The sequence below is a fragment of the Grampus griseus genome (assembly GCF_964374135.1).
Source record: "Grampus griseus genome assembly, chromosome: 6".
NCBI classification, from domain to species: domain Eukaryota; kingdom Metazoa; phylum Chordata; class Mammalia; order Artiodactyla; family Delphinidae; genus Grampus; species Grampus griseus.
Window position 1 is genome coordinate 37436785 of NC_139000.1, and position 16630 is coordinate 37453414.

Consider the following 16630-nt stretch of genomic DNA (forward strand, 5'->3'; position numbering starts at 1 on the left):
TCCAGTTTCCTTTTTCCAGCAATGTGTTTAAATCACTTTACTGCTGATGGGCCCCTCTTCCATTCTTTTAATTTTTTAAAAATAGATCTTTATTGGAGTATAATTGCTTCACAGTACTGTGTTAGTTTCTGTTGTACACCAGAGTGAATCAGCCATATGCATATACATGTCCCCATATCCCCTCCCTTTTGAGCCTCCCTCCCATCCTCCCTATCCCACCCCTCTAGGTGGTCACAAAGCATTGAGCTGATCTCCCTGTGCTGTGCTGCTGCTTCCCACTAGCTAACTATTTTACATTCCGTAGTGTATATATGTCCATGCTACTCTCTCACTTCGCCCCAGCTTCCCCTTCCTACACCATGTCTTTTAACTTTTATTGGCTTATTTCCTTTGGAATTTCATATTAATGAGGTCTCAAAAGGGAAAGAAGACAAATTCATGTATTCTGTCCACCGTATTGAACTGCAAGCCTCCAATGATTATTTTCTTCCTTCCTTTTTGTTTTTAAGAAACAATTAAACTTAAAACCTTTTGCACAGCAAAGGAAACCATAAACAAAACGAAAAGACAACTTACTGAATGGGAGAAAATATTTGCAAATAGTATGACTCATAAAGGGTTAATATCCAACATATATAAACAGCTCATATAACTCAACATCAAAAAAACAAACAACCTGAGTAAAAAATGGGCAGAAGAACTGAATAGACATTTTTCCAAAGAGGAAATGTAGACGGTCAACAGGCCCATGAAAAGATGCTCAACATTGGTAATCATCAGGGAAATGCAAATCAAAACCACAATGAGATATCACCTGTCAGAATGGCTGTCATCAAAAAGACCACAAATAACAAATGTTGGTGAGGATGTAGAGAAAAGGGAACCCTCATACATTGTTGGTGGGAATGTAAATTGGTGCAGCCATTCTGGAAAACTGTATGGAGGTTTCTCAAAAACTAAAACTACCATATGACCCAGCAATTCCACTCCTGGGTATATATCAGAAAAAAACAAAAACACTAATTCGAAAAGATACATGCACCCAGTGTTCACAGCAGCATTACTTACAATTGCCAAGATATGGAAACAACCTAAGTGTCCATCAAAGAAGGAAGGATAAAGAAGATGTTGTCTATACATACAATGGAATACTACTCAGCCATAAAAACGAATAAAATTGTGCTATTTGCGGCAACATGGATGGATTTGGAGGGCATTATGCTAAGTGAAATAAGTCATACAGAGAAAGACAAATACTATATGATATCACTTATATGTAGAATCCAAAAAATACAACAAACTAGTGGGTATAACAAAAAGAAGCAGACTCACAGATATAAAGAACAAACTAGTGGTTACCAGTGGGGAGAAGGAAGTGGGGAGGGGCAATATAGGGATAGGAGATTAAAAGGTACAAACTATTAGGCATAAAATAAGCTATAAGGATATATTGTACAACATGGAGAATATCGCCAGTATTTTACAATAACTATAAATGGAGTATAACCTTTAAAAATTGTGAATCACTATATTGCATACCTGTCATTTATATAATATATATCAACTATACTTCAATAACAATTTTTAAAAAAAACTTAAAATCATCTTGTAAATTTAATTTTATTGCTTTTGTGGCCTTACTGGATTTTATCTTGTATATTTGTTTTAGTTTCGTCGTTTTTCTAAGAACTCTAGCAAAAATATAACTTATTTTATATTTTTACATATTGTAATGAAAATACTCTTTGGGCAGATAAGAATAGTTTACTTTTATTTTATTATTTTTTTTCATAAATTTATTTACTTATTTATTTTTGGCTAGGTTGGGTCTTTGTTGCTACACACAGGCTTTCTCTAGTGGTGGCAAGCAGGGACCACTCTTCATTGCAGTGTGTGGGCTTCTCATTGCGGTGGCTTCTCTTGTTGCGGAGCACGGGCTGTAGGTGCTTGGGCTTCAGTAGCTGTGGTACACAGGCTCAGCAGTGGTGGCTCACAGGCTGTAGAGCGCAGGCTCAGTAGCTGTGGCACACGGGCTTAGTTGCTCTGTGGCACGAGGGATCTTTCTGGACCAGGGCTCAAACCCGCGTCCCCTGCATTGGCAGGCGGACTCTTAACCACTGTGCCACCAGGGAAGCCCTTGTTTTTTCTTTTTTAACATCTTTATTGGAGTATAATTGCTTTACAATTTTGTGTTAGTTTCTGCTGTATAACAAAGTGAATCAGCTATATGTATACATATATCCCCATATCCCCTCCCTCATGCGTCTCCCTCCCACCCTCCCTATCACCCCTCTAGGTGGTCACAAAGCACCGAGCTGATCTCCCTGTGCTATGCAGCTGCTTCCCACTAGCTATCTATTTTACATTTGGTAGTGTATATAAGTCAGTGCTACTCTCTCACTTCATCCCAGCTTCCCCTTTCCCCTCCCCGTGTCCTCAAGTCCATTCTCTACTTCTGCGTCTTTATTCCTGCCACATCTTCTTTATCCATTCATCTGTTGATGGACACTTAGGTTGCTTCCATGTCCTGGCTATTGTAAATAGTGCTGCAATGAACATTGTGGTACATGTCTCTTTTTGAATTATGGTTTTCTCAGGGTATATGCCCAGTAGTGGGATTGTTGGGTCGTATGGTAGTTCTATTTTTAGTTTTTTAGGAACCTCCATACTGTTCTCCATAGTGGCTATATCAATTTACATTCCCACCAACAGTGCAAGAGGGTTCCCTTTCCTCCACACCCTCTCCAGCATGTATTGTTTGTAGATTTTTTGATGATGGCCACAGGGCGACACATTTCTAATTACCTGTCATTTCTCACCATGTTGATTAGGTATGTGACTCCCAGAAAAATTCAGTTGGCCTTTATTTTGTCTTGTGCAACCTGAGAGAATGTATTCTTCCTGTGTCAGTTCTTCAAGTATTTGAAGAGAGAAACCATTACAGCTTAAGCCGAGTGCACTGACCTGAATGTTTTAAGTCTCACGTCATCAGTTGCCTTTCTCATCCAGGTTCTTGGCATCCCTTTTTTAAAAAAAAATATTTATTTATTTATGGCTGTTTTGGGTCTTCGTTGCTGCACGTGGGCTTTCTCTAGTTGCAGCGAGCGGGGGGCTACTCTTTGTTGCAGTGTGCAGGCTTCTCATTGCAGTGGCTTCTCTTATTGCAGAGGATGGGCTCTAGGCACATGGGCTTCAGTAGTTGTGGCTTGTGGGCTCCAAAGCGCAGGCTCAGTAGTTGTGGTGAACGGGCTTAGTTGCTTTGTGGCATGTGGGATCTTCCCGAACCGGGGTTCGAACCCATGTCCCCTGCATTGGCAGGCAGATTCTTAACCACTGAGCCACCAGGGAAGCCCTTGGCATCCCTTTTCAGTAGAGATATTATCCAGAAATGGATATGCTGTTCAGAATATGGTCTGACCACATTAGAGTAGAAAGGTTCACATATTCTGTATACATTTTCTTAATACAACTTGAGACTGCATTTGCATCCTGGGCATTCTAATTCTTTTTGTATCAGGAAATAAAGATGGTGATTTTTAGAAGATAGCTTCATTTATTAAACGTTTGATTTAAATGTTTTTATCTTAATTGATTGTTGCATAGAATGAACGATATTGCTCTGAGGATTTTATTTTCCCTGATGCTTAATCGTGGAATACATTGTGGCTCTTGGGAAGAATGAGATTATCGGTCTTCTTGATTCTATTGCTGTCTGATTCCACTGCTGTGTCATCTTGAGTATCGCCAGCCCTTAGGTAGCGGTCCTCTCCTTTGTCACCTGGTCATCCCACTCTCCCTACACGGTGAGGACTGCAGCTCGCTGGCCCTTTGTGATCCCATGCGGAGGATGAATTGTGATGTTGACAGCCTGCCCGAGAACAGCTTGTCTACCCTGAAAGATTCCGAGTATGACTCGGAGGTGGAGTACAAGCAGCAGAGGAGATTCTGAAGGTTGCAGAGCTTGCAGGAGAGCTTTGGGGGTGATACTTCAGACACAGATGTGAGCCCCGAAATCACTGCTCTCCTAGGCCTGATCTTCAGTAGAAATACATATATCACCCTATTTGACCTTTATCTGTCATGGGCATTGTTTTAAAGGTCATACATGTGAAACACAGGAGAATGTTTTTCTCTACTAAGTTAGGGAAAACTCTCACAGGTTTCCTTTTGAGGCCACTTTGTTCCATAACAGCGTTGACGTAGATTCAGGTGCATATTTTTCTTCTTTTTACTTCATGATGTATATGTGTAATGAAAGACTTTGCTTTATAATGGCTGACTTTTTAATGAAAAAACAGGTTCCTGATATAAGGGATGAAGGTGGCTCAGAAGGTGTGGCTTCCGTCCTGGATTAGAAGCCCGAGGGGTCTTCTAGTGAAGGCCACGTTGTTATTAGCTCCTCAAGAAAGCCCATCTCGGCCCTTTCACCACAGGCAGGTGGCTTTGGGGGCACTTTTATTCATGAACACTTCATTTTTGTGCCATCTAACTTACTAGGAAGAAAGCTGGCACTACCTTTGTCATCCACTGTGGCTTTCTTTCCCTAGATGGACATGGTGGATGGTAACCATAAATCCTACGACTTTCAGAAGTCTTACAAGATTGTGCTGGCCGGGGATGCTGCAGTGGGGAAGCCAAGTTTCCTCATGAGACTTTGCAAGGATGAATTTTGAGGGAGTACAGGTGACACCCTGGGTATGGTTCCTTTGTCAGTGGATAATGGGAAAAAGACCTTCTTTAGCTTGATTCTGTTTTCTCTAGGAATTACATACACAGATACATGGATCTCTCCCTTTCTCTCTCTCTGTACAATACATATATATATAGGTAGGTGTGTGTGTTTGTCCTTGTCTATAGTCCTCCTCTGTTTTGGCTAAGGCCTAAATTTGGGAAAGGAAGACTAACAAAGGACTTAGGTATTTACTTACCCAGCGAAATCAACCAAACCAAGTTTAGAGCCAGAAATGACAGATTCATTTATGCAGCAAGCATTTCCTGAGTCCTGCTGTGAGTCACATACTGTTGTAGGAGTAGGAGCACGCAGTAAACAAAATCGACGAAGTCTCAGCCTGAAAGGAACTTACATCCAAAGGAAGGAAATGGATGAAAAGCAAATTGAAAGAATGAGGTTTGGGAGAGGTGCACTTTTACACAGGGTGCCCAGGGAAAGCCTTTCTGATCAGGTGTCATTGGATGTTGATAAAGTGATCTTACTGATGGCCTTTTTGCCATTATGTTCAAAATCATGGCTGGGTGTATGTTCCCTCCCCTCCTTCACAACAGAATATATGAATAATACCTCTCAGAACAAGGAAAAGGTAGTGTCATGGTTTCTCAAATTTGCATAATAATCAGAAAAAGGACTTGAAAATATGCAAACTATAATTTATTTTTCTTCTTCTAAAGAGTTCTTATTTTGATAACCAGAAACGTTAGAACAGATTGACTACCCTCTTCACAAGGGGTGTCTTTTTTTTTTTTTTAACATCTTTATGGAGTATAATTGCTTTACAATGGTGTGTGAGTTTCTGCTTTATAACAAAGTGAATCAGCTATACATATACATATATCCCCATATCTCCTCCCTCTAGTGTCTCCCTCCCACCCTCCCTATCCCACCCCTCTAGGTGGTCACAAAGCACCGAGCTGATCTCCCTGTGCTATGCTGCTGCTTCCCGCTAGCTATCTGTTTTACATTTGGTGGTGTATATATGTCCATGCCAATTTCTTCATCCCAGCTTACCCTTCCCACTCCCCATGTCCTCAAGTCCATTCTCTACGTCTGAGTCTTTATTCCTCTCCTGCCCCTAGGTTCTTCAGAACCATTTTTTTTCTTTTTTATATTCCATATATATGTGTTACCATACGGTATTTGTTTTTCCTCTTTCTGACTTACTTCACTCTGTATGACAGACCCTGGGTCCATCCACCTCACTACAAATAACTCAATTTCGTTTCTTTTTATGACTCGGTAATATTCCATTGTATATATGTGCCACATCTTCTTTATCCATTCATCTGTTGATGACACTTAGGTTACTTCCATATCCTGGCTATTGTAAATAGAGCTGCAATGAACATTGTGGTATGCGACTCTTTTTCAATTATGGATTTCTCAGGATATATGCCCAGTAGTGGAATTGTTGGGTCATATGGTAGTTCTACTTTTAGTTTTTTAAGGAACCTCCATACAGTTCTCCATAGTGGCTGTATCAATTTACATTCCCACCAACAGTGCAAGAGGATTCCCTTTTCTCCACACCCTCTCTAGCATTTATTGTCTCTAGATTTTTTGATGATGGCCATTCTCACCGGTATGAGGTGATACCTCATTGTAGTTTTGATCTGTATTTCTCTGATGATTAGTGATGTTGAGCATCCTTTCATGTGTTTATTGGCAATCTGTATATATATCTTCTTTAGAGATATGTCTAGTTCTTCTGCCCATTTTTGGATTGGGCTGTTTGTTTTTGTCATATTGAGCTGCATGAGTTCCTTGTAAATTTTGGAGATTAATCCTTTGTCAGTTGTTTCATTTGCAAATATTTTCTCCCATTCTGTGGGTTGTCTTTTTGTCTTGTTTATGGTTTCCTTTGCTGTGCAAAAGCTTTGAAGTTTCATTAGGTCCCATTTGTTTATTTTTGTTTTTATTTCCATTTCTCTAAGAGGTGGGTCAAAAAGGATCTTGCTGTGATTTATGTCATAGAGTGTTCTGCCTTGTTTTTCTCTAAGAGTTTTATAGTGTCTGGCCTTACATTTAGGTCTTTAATCCATTTTGAGTTTATTTTTGTGTATGGTGTTAGGGAGTGTTCTAGTTTCATTCTTTTACATGTAACTGTCCAGTTTTCCCAGCACTACTTATTGGAGAGGCTGTCTTTTCTCCATTGTATATTCTTGCCTCCTTTATAAAAATAAGGCGACCATATGTGTGTGGGTTTATCTCTGGGCTTTCTATCCTGTTCCATTGATCTGTATTTCTGTTTTTGTGCCAGTACCATACTGTCTTGATTACTGTAGCTTTGTAGTATAGTCTGAAGTCCAGGAGCAGGATTTCTCCAGCTCTGTTTTTCTTTCTCAAGATTGCTTTGGCTATTTGGGGTCTTTTGTGTTTCCATACAGATTGTGAAATTTTTTCTAGTTCTGTGAAATATGCCATTAGTAGTTTGATAGAGATTGCATTGCATCTGTAGGTGGCTTTGGGTGGTATAGTCATTTTCACAATGTTGATTCTTCCAATCCAAGAGTATGGTATATCTCTCCATCTGTTTGTATCATCTTTAATTTCTTTCATCAGTTTCTTACAGTTTTCTGCATACAGGTCTTTTGTCTCCTTATGTAGGTTTATTCCTAGGTATTTTATTCTTTTTGTTGCAGTGGTAAATGGGAGTGTTCCTTAATTTCTCTTTCAGATTTTTCATCATTAGTGTATAGGAATGCCAGAGATTTCTGTGCATTAATTTTGTATCCTGCTACTTTACCAAATTCACTGATTAGCTCTAGTAGTTTTCTGATATAGCATCTTTAGGATTCTCTATGTGTTGTATCATGTCATCTGCAAACAGTGACAGCTTTACTTCTTCTTTTCTGATTTGGATTCCTTTTATTTCTTTTTCTTCTCTGATTGCTGTGGCTAAAGATTCCAAAACTATGTTGAATAATAGTGGTGAGAGTAGACAACCTTGTCTTATTCCCAATCTTAGAGGAAATGGTTTCAGTTTTTCACCACTGAGAATGATGTTGGCTGTGGGTTTGTCATATATGGCCTTTATTATGCTGAGGTAAGTTCTCTCTATGCCTACTTTCTGGAGAGTTTTTATCATAAATGGGTGTTGAATTTTGTCGAAAGCTTTTTCTGCATCTATTGAGACGATCATATGGTTTTTCTCCTTCAATTTGTTAACATGGTTTATCACATTGATTGATTTGCATATATTGAAGAATCCTTGCATTCCTGGGATAAACCCCAGTTGTTCATGTGTATGATACTTTTATTGTGCTGTTAGATTCTGTTTGCTAGTATTTTGTTGAGGATTTTGCATCTGTGTTCATCAGTAATATTGGCCTGTAGTTTTCTTTCTTTGTGACATGTTTGTCTGGTTTTGGTATCAGGGCGATGGTGGCCTCAAAGAATGAGTTTGGGAGTGTTCCTCCCTCTGCTATATTTTGGAAGAGTTTGAGAAGTATAGGTGTTAGCTCTTCTCTAAATGTTTGATAGACTTCACCTGTGAAGCCATCTGGTCCTGGGCTTTTGTTTGTTGGAAGATTTTTAATCACAGTTTCAATTTCGGTGCTTGTGATTGGTCTGTTCTTATTTTCTATTTCTTCCTGTTTCAGTCTCAGAAGGTTGTGCTTTTCTAAGAATTTTTCCATTTCTTCCAGGTTGTCCATTTTATTGGCATAAAGTTGCTTGTAGTAATCTCTCATGGTCCTTTGTATTTCTGCAGTGTGACTTGTTACTTCTCCTTTTTCATTTCTATTTTTTTTTGAATTTTATTTAATTTATATTTTTATACAGGAGGTTCTTATTAGTTATCCATTTTTTACATATTAGTGTATATATGTCAATCCCAATCTCCCAATTCATCATTTGTGATTTCTTTCCTTCTGATAACTTTGGGGAATTTTTGTTCTTCTTTCTCTAATTGCTTTAGGTGTAAGGTTAGGTTGTTTGTTTGAGCTGTTTCTTGTTTCCTGAGGTAAGATTGCATCACTGTAAACTTCCCTTTAGAACTGCTTTTGCTGCATCCCATAGTTTTTGGGTCATTGTGTTTACATTGTAATTTGTTTCTAGGTATTTTTTGATTTCTTCTCGATTTCTTCAGTGATCTCTTGGTTATTTAGTAATGTATTGTTTAGCCTCCATCTGTTTGTATTTTTTACAGATTTTTCCCTGTAATTGATATCTAGTTTCATAGTGTTGTGGTCAGAAGAGATACTTGATACAATTTCAATTTTCTTAAATTTACCAAGGCTTGATTTGTGCCCAAGACATGATCTATCCTGGAGTGTGTTCTATGAGCACTTGAGAAGAAAATGTATTCTGTTGTTTTTGGATGGAATGTCCTATAAATATCAATTAAGTCCATCTTGTTTAATGTATCATTTAAAGCTTGTGTTTCCTTATTTATTTTCATTTTGATTGATCTGTCCATGGGTGAAAGTGGGGTGTTAAAGTCCCCTACTATGAATGTGTTACTGTCGATTTCCTCTTTTATGGCTGTTAGTATTTGCCTTATGTATTGAGGTGCTCCTATGTTGGGTGCATAAATATTTACAATTGTTATATCTTCTTCTTGGATTGATCCCTTGATCATTATGGAGTGTCCTTCTCTGTCTCTTGTAATAGTCTTTATTTTAAAGTCTATTTTGTCTGATATGAGAATTGCTACTCCAGCTTTCTTTTGATTTCCATTTGCATGGAATATCTTTTTCCATCTTGTCACTTTCAGTCTGTATGTGTCCCTAGGTCTGAAGTGGGTCTCTTGTAGACAGCATATATATGGGTCTTGTTTTTGTATCCATTCAGCAAGCCTGTGTCTTTTGGTTGGAGCATTTAATCCATTTACATTTAAGGTAATTATTGATATGTATGTTCCTTTTACCATTTTATTAATTGTTTTGGGTTTTTTATTGTAGGTCTTTTCCTTCTCTTGTGTTTCCTGCCTAGAAGTTGCTTTAGTACTTGTTGTAAAGCTGGTTTGGTGGTGCTGAATTCTCTTAGTCTTTGCTTGTCTGTAAAGTTTTTAATTTCTCTGTCGAATCTGAATGAGATCCTTGCTGGGTAGAGTAATCTTGGTTGTAGGTTTTTCTCTTTCATCACTTTAAATATTTCCTGCCACTCCCTTCTGGCTTGCAGAGTTTCTGCTGAAATCCCCTTATGGGGATTTCCTTGTATGTTATTTGTTGCTTTTCCCCTGCTGCTTTTAATATTTATTTGTGTGTATTTAATTTTTGATAGTTTGATTGATATGTGTCTTGGAGTGTTTCTCCTTGGATTTATCCTGTATGGAACTCTCTGTGCTTCCTCGACTTGATTGTCTATTTCCTTTCCTGTATTAGGGAAGTTTTCAAGTATAATCTCTTCAAATATTTTCTCATCCCCTTTCTTTTTCTCTTGTTCTTCTGGGACCCCTATAATTTGAATGTTGGTGCATTTAATGTTGTCGCAGAGGTCTCTGAGACTATCCTGAATTCTTTTCATTCTTTTTTCTTCTTTCTGCTCTCTGGTAGTTATTTCCACTATTGTATCTTCCAGGTCACTTATCCATTCTTCTGCCTCAGTTATTCTGCTATTGATTCCTTCTAGAGAGTTTTTAATTTATTTATTGTGTTGTTCATCATTGTTTGTTTGCTCTTTAGTTCTTCTAGGTCTTTGTTAGATGTTTCTTGTTTTTTTTCCATTCTATTTCTGAGATTTGGGGTCATCTTTACTGTCAGTACTCTGAATTCTTCTGCAGGTAGACTGCCTATTTCCTCTTCATTTGTTTGGTATGGTGGGTGTTTACCTTGCTCTGTCATCTGCTGTGTGTTTCTCTGTCTTCTCATTTTGCTTAACTTACTGTGTTTGGGGTCTCCTTTTCGCAGGCTGCAGGTTTGCAGTTCCCGTTGTTTTTGTTGTCTGCCCCCAGTGGCTAAGGTTGTTTCAGTGGGTTGTGTAGGCCTCCTTGTGGAGGAGACTAGTGTCTGTGTTCTAGTGGATGAGGCTGGATCTTGTCTTTCCAGTGGGCAGGACCGCATCCGGTGTTGTGTTTTGGGGTGTCTGTGACCTTATTGTGATTTTATGGAGCCTCTCTGCTAATGGGTGGGGTTGTGTTTCTGCCTTGCTACTTGTTTGGCATAAGGTTTCCAGCACTGGAGCTTGCTGGTCTTTGAGTGGACCTGGGTCTTAGCTTTGAGTTGGAGATCTCTGGGAGACCTTTTGCCGTTTGATGTTACGTGGAGCCAGGAGGTCCCTGTTGGACCAATGTCCTGAACTCGGCTGTCCCACCTCAGAGGCATAGCCCTGACACCCGGCCAGAGCACCAAGACCCTGTCAGCTGCACGGCTCGGTCAGCCATCCTGTCACGGAGTTGCCTGAAGGCCGGGCATCCTGTCGGGGGCTCCTCTCCTCAGGTCCTGGAGACACCTGAGGGGTGGCCTCCTGTCAGGGGCTTCAAGGTCAGTTGCAGTTGCCTGAGGTCCGGGCTCGGGTGTGAGTCATGTGGGGCGTTGGGCGCTCGCCTTCTCTGCTCCTGCGCGCAGCATCGTGGGGTTTGGCTGGCGTCTGAGCAGGTTATGGCTTCCACCCAGGTTTACATCTGGGCCCCATGTTTACGACTCGGGGGGTTTACATCTGAGGGTTTACTTCTGGAACCCAGTTTTACATCTGGGCCCGGTTTACCACTTGGTGGGTTTACACAGTGGGTGTCTTTGTAAATTTGTGGTTCTCTGTTATACCCTTCAAGATAACAAATTTGAAAGTTCACTTCAGTTTGATTCATAAAAATACCACAATATTTGGTTCGGTTGCTAGAGAGCGTACCCTATATACATACATAGAGTATACCTGCATATATACATATATACATAGACATTTATGTGCATGCACACACACAGATATAACTGAGTCCATTTAATTACATGGGCAAATAGAACATAGATTTTCCTTTTGTCTATAGATCAAATCCTTCCCCAAGTCAGCCAACCTGCGGATGTGCATCTGTGCACATGTCTGTGGTCTGACTTATAATTAGTTTGTGAAGGTTACTCCTCTTGAAGGCCAGATTCATTTCTCTCTACCTCGCTGAACTTTGGCACTGGCCCTTGTCTCATCCAAATAAGGCTTGAAAGTAAAAACCGATGGAATTATTTACATCATGTTCTCCATGTCCTCGTATATTTTTTTCAGAAGTTGATTTTCAATTGAAAACTCTCGTCGTAGATGGAGAGCTAACAGCCCTGCAGCACTGGGATACGGCTGGGCAGGAGAGGCAAGTGCTTTCCATAATGCTTTGAATTCTGCTGAGTTTTGCACAGACAAGCCATTTAAAAAATATGTGTGGTTGACATGGCCCTATTTAAGGTCCTGTAAAGTGCTGCACCTGGTTTAGAGTTAGGACATGTGGGTGGAGGTGTGCTCTTCCTCTGGTGAGCACCCCATACCCTGTGTGTGTGCCCTGTGGTGTTGCACATGGGTAGTTCTTCTCCCACCCACGCACAGCATTCCCTACCCACCACCCCCAAAATAATTTTTCTCTGATGTGCCTCTTCTTCCATCCTTCTCTGTACCTCCACATGGGATCTGGTAGCTTGCTGCTGAGGCTGAAATTTTTAGAACTTATGCTCTCAAGCTATGCTCTGAGGCTTGTAGACATTCTTGGGATTGTTTGGTGGAGAAAATGATTTGCTTTTCTAAATCAGCAGCCCAGATTCTTATGTTGTTACCATTCACCAAGTCATTCTAGGCCTCGGGGATGGCTATTTCACAGTAATAGGCTGCTATTAGATTCTTCTCAATTGGGGGTTATTTTAGAAGATGAGAAGAAAGTGAGCATCAAAGAGTTGAAGAATGAGGCAGTCCCAAACTGACTGACTGATTAGAACTGTTACTTATCTGCTTTTCTCTCTTCCAGATTCAGAAGTATTGCTTAAGTCTTACTTCAGAAGAGCAGATGGTGTTTTGCTGCTGTATGATGTTACATGTGAGAAAAGCTTTCTCAATGTACGAGAATGGGAAGGTACGGTTGAGGTAAGAAGTGAAAACAGAGAAACAAAAGAGTTACACAGGAGAGTCACAGGCTGTCTTGGAAAATGCACTTTCTCTTCTTTGTCAAAACGAACTTGATTAGAAGCCACTGATCCAGGCCATCAGGAAGAACTGGATGTGAGATGTGGGGTTCCCAGTGGCATCTGGCAGTACTGGTCTCTTCCTTAGTAGCTGGGCAAGTTCCCACTGAGCCAAGGACACTACTCAAGTGAGCTTCTGGGGAAAAAAGATAACTTCTGTGTTTTCTTATAGATAAAATCAGAACCCCATGGGCAGTGAATGAAAATTCAGGCAGCCCAAGAAGGAGCAGCAGCTCTCACAAACAAGGGGGTGATGGGGCTGGGTGTGTAGTGTGATTGGAGGTATAATAGGGCCTCCATGTGTGCTAGAGGCATAGGTGAGATACCACCTGGGTGTGAGCTTGTGCCAGGTCCAAATTCTATAGCATAGAGACCTGTGTTCTCGACCTTATTCTTTCTGGTAGTGATTTGGGTGATTTATGTATCTCAAAGTACCACTGAAATAACCAGTTGGTATTTTAAACATGTGTGGTAACTGTCTGTGCTTTGTTTTGCTCCAGTAAGATGGTGTCTTTCATCTGGGGAGCTTTCATATCCTTTGGTTTCATGGTAAATACTTTTTAAAGTAGGAAATGATTTTGACCACGGTTAGTGTGCTACCAACAGTCATTAATAACCGTGACACTACAGTTCAAGCCATGGTTTAGCATGCTCTCCCGGAGAAAAACAAAACAAAACTGGTGGCTAATACAATTTTTCGAGTAAGTCTATTATCTATAATTTTAACAGGCTTTAAGTGCAGTGGTGGCTGAACAGAGAACTGATTGCTGTCTGATCTCAGGTTAGCCTCTAGATTCTTCAGTTGGGCCTATTTCATACCCTGTAAATCACCAGAATGAGTGTTTTCTTTCTAACTAGAGAAGTGATTTAAGAAATGACTGGTTGAAATTGCAGTAAGACTTAGACAATGATAAATAAACATGCATTTTGTTCAACTGAAATATCACGACTTAAAATTATTATAAACACAATGAAAGCGTGTTGACATTTATATAGTATTTTATTTCACAAAATTTCCCACATGTTGTATTCATCTCTGTAACATATCTGAGAAAGGAAGTAAGAAATGTAATGTTATTCTCACTTTTTATGAGAAACCTAAGGCATAGAAAGTGTATGACACTGGTTTTTGGTTATTTAGGGGTTAGGAGTAGAAGGGGAAATGGGACCTCCTGATTCAACATCGGTTGCTCCTTTGATTAAGCACCAGAGTGTGCAGCAAATTAAGAAAAAAAAATCTTTTGATGTCAAGAAAGGATCTCCAGGGTAGTTAGTGTGTAGAGGAGAGGCATCTACTCAAGGGAACAGATGACCTCCCTGGGATAGACCAGTGAGTTCGGAGAATCCGGTGAGAATGGATAATCCCAGCTCACTCATACCTACAGATATTTAAGATCTGTAGCAAAACATTTTATTGTTGGAACTGTTGGATTTGGTCTTCATTTTAAGACTTTGGATTATATTCAAGAAAAGGAGGCACAAAAGGCAGGGTCGGCCACAGGGTTGAAATAGCCCTTAGTGACCAGCTGTGGCCTGTGCCAGGGGCCCCATGGCCATAATTTGCTAAATACGCACCTACATATGATAAGTGACCTTTTTAGCTATTCGTATTACCTTTCATATGGTCTAAAAAGGAAGAAAACTGTATTCAAGACGAATTCTTGAATTTGTTATGTAGAAAAAATTAGATGCCACTTGGCGTTTGACTTCTCACTTATCACAGTGAACCTTTGCCATGGCTTACCTTTTCTAATTTGAGGAAATTGTATTGGGATGATTTATATGACCACTATAAATATGGGTAGAAACTAATGGTGAGATCGTTGGGATAAGCCAGAGGGTTGAGAAGCAGTAGAATGTCAGTGGTGAATGGACCCTCTGAATGAATAATTAATACACTTCGATTGAAAATCACTGGGTTACAAAATCTTATAAAAAATGAAGACCATTTACTTACCTGTCATAAATCATTTATTGTTTGAATATTTACAATATTCAAACAATATTGATCTCTTTTACACATTCAAAAATATTTCTGAAATACCTGCTTTGTGTGTGTACTGGACTCGTGCTTGCAATATATCCATTAATAAAACAGAGCCCTACCCTTATGGAGCTTGTGCTCCAGTGGGGGAGGCATAACACACAACAAACTTAAATAAAATAAGTAGAATGATAGAAAGTGATAAATGTTATGAAAACAAAAAGAGGGCTGGATAACGGGCCTTACGGTGAGGCAGGGGGCTGCAGGTAGTGTGGTCAGGGTAGCCACACCAGAAGGTGATATTTGAGTCAGGACTTGAAGGAGGTGCCAGCATGTTCCTGTATGACTTTGGGAAGTCATTTAGACGCTCAGACCCTTGGCTTACTTAAGCAAATATATATATATATATATATATATATTTTTTTTTTTTTAAGTAGTCCTTTTTTTTTAATTTTTAAAATTTATTTATTTATTTATGGCTGCGTTGGGTCTTCGTTTCTGTGCGAGGGCTTTCTCTAGTTGCGATGAGCGGGGGCCACTCCCCATCGCGGTGCGCGGGCCTCTCACTATCACGGCCTCTCTTGTTGCGTATTACAGGCTTCAGACGCGCAGGCTCAGTAGTTATGGTTCACAGGCCCAGTTGCTCCGCGGCATGTGGGATCCTCCCAGACCAGGGCTCGAACCCGTGTCCCCTGCATTGGCAGGCAGATTCTCAACCACTGTGTCACCAGGGAAGCCCTTAAGCAAATATTTGATTCATGGCTTCCACGTGATGCCCCCTTGGATCCTGAGCAGTTCCCCACCGAACGCAATTACTTAACACCTTAATGGGTGGGGTGTCCAGTTTTAGGGAAAGCCTTTCATTTCCTTCTCCCTTTCGCTTTTACTTCACTCTGGTACGTTCAGTTGGAGGAAAATGGTCTGAAAATAAAGGAAGTCGAATACAGATTCCTTGTTCCTGAGGCTCATTTCTTGATGCTGTATCAGGTGTGACACCGAAGTGGATGAACACCTGGATGTCTTTAGGCACCGCAAAGGGTCATTCCCCACGTCTCAGTCAGGGCTGCTGTCTCTCTTGTTCAGGATCCAGAGCAAGGGTTGTCTGCTTGTCCTCCCTTCTCATCCCGCCTGCTGAAGGGGGATGTGCCCTTGCTGATCCCTTCATTTTACAGATAGGGAAGGTGAGGCAGAACCAGGAACAGACTTGCCTGACTTCACGCAGCCAGTGAGCGGCCACGTGGTGGGATTGGTGGGGTCTCAAGCTTAACCCTGCCTCTCAGCGCTTCCGCTGCGCTCGCCAGCTCCCCTGTGAGTGTCGGGGCTGTGTGACAGCGTGCTGTGCTGATTTGGGGGCATTAATCTTAAGAGTCTGTTACGTTGAGTGATCGCTCAGTGACTCCTCTCAAGAAAAATGTTGACCTTTAGGGCCCTTGTATTTTGCTTTTGCTATAAACCAGAGAGCAGTGAGTGGGGAACTTTCAGACTCCATTTTTTTTTTTTTTTTTTTGCGGTACGCGGGCCTCTCACTGTTGTGGCCTCTCCCGTTGCGGAGCACAGGCTCCGGACGCGCAGGCTCAGCGGCCATGGCTCACAGGCCCAGCCGCTCCGCGGCATGTGGGATCCTCCCGGACCGGGGCACGAACCCGTGTCCCCTGCATTGGCAGGCGGACTCTCAACCACTGCGCCACCAGGGAAGCCCCAGACTCCATTTTTGTCCCATTGTAGCTGAGGGAATTCTTGTGCATTTTATACCTGAGGTAATGAAGTTGATTTGTAATCACCACTGTTTGGAGTGAAAGTTGTGGAAAATTATGTGGGCAC

At 40.8% G+C, this 16630-nt stretch overlaps 1 pseudogene across 1 annotated transcript in view; it reads left to right on the forward strand.

Moving 5' to 3' along the window:
- Nucleotides 1–16630, forward strand: part of LOC309824134 (ras and EF-hand domain-containing protein-like) — a 51309-nt pseudogene that overhangs the window by 24069 nt on the left and 10610 nt on the right. The window contains exons 4-8 of the transcript in view: nt 3756–4000; nt 4299–4433; nt 4548–4695; nt 11888–11969; nt 12612–12727. The product of the transcript in view is annotated as a ras and EF-hand domain-containing protein-like (transcript). The remainder of the gene's footprint in view (nt 1–3755; nt 4001–4298; nt 4434–4547; nt 4696–11887; nt 11970–12611; nt 12728–16630) is intronic.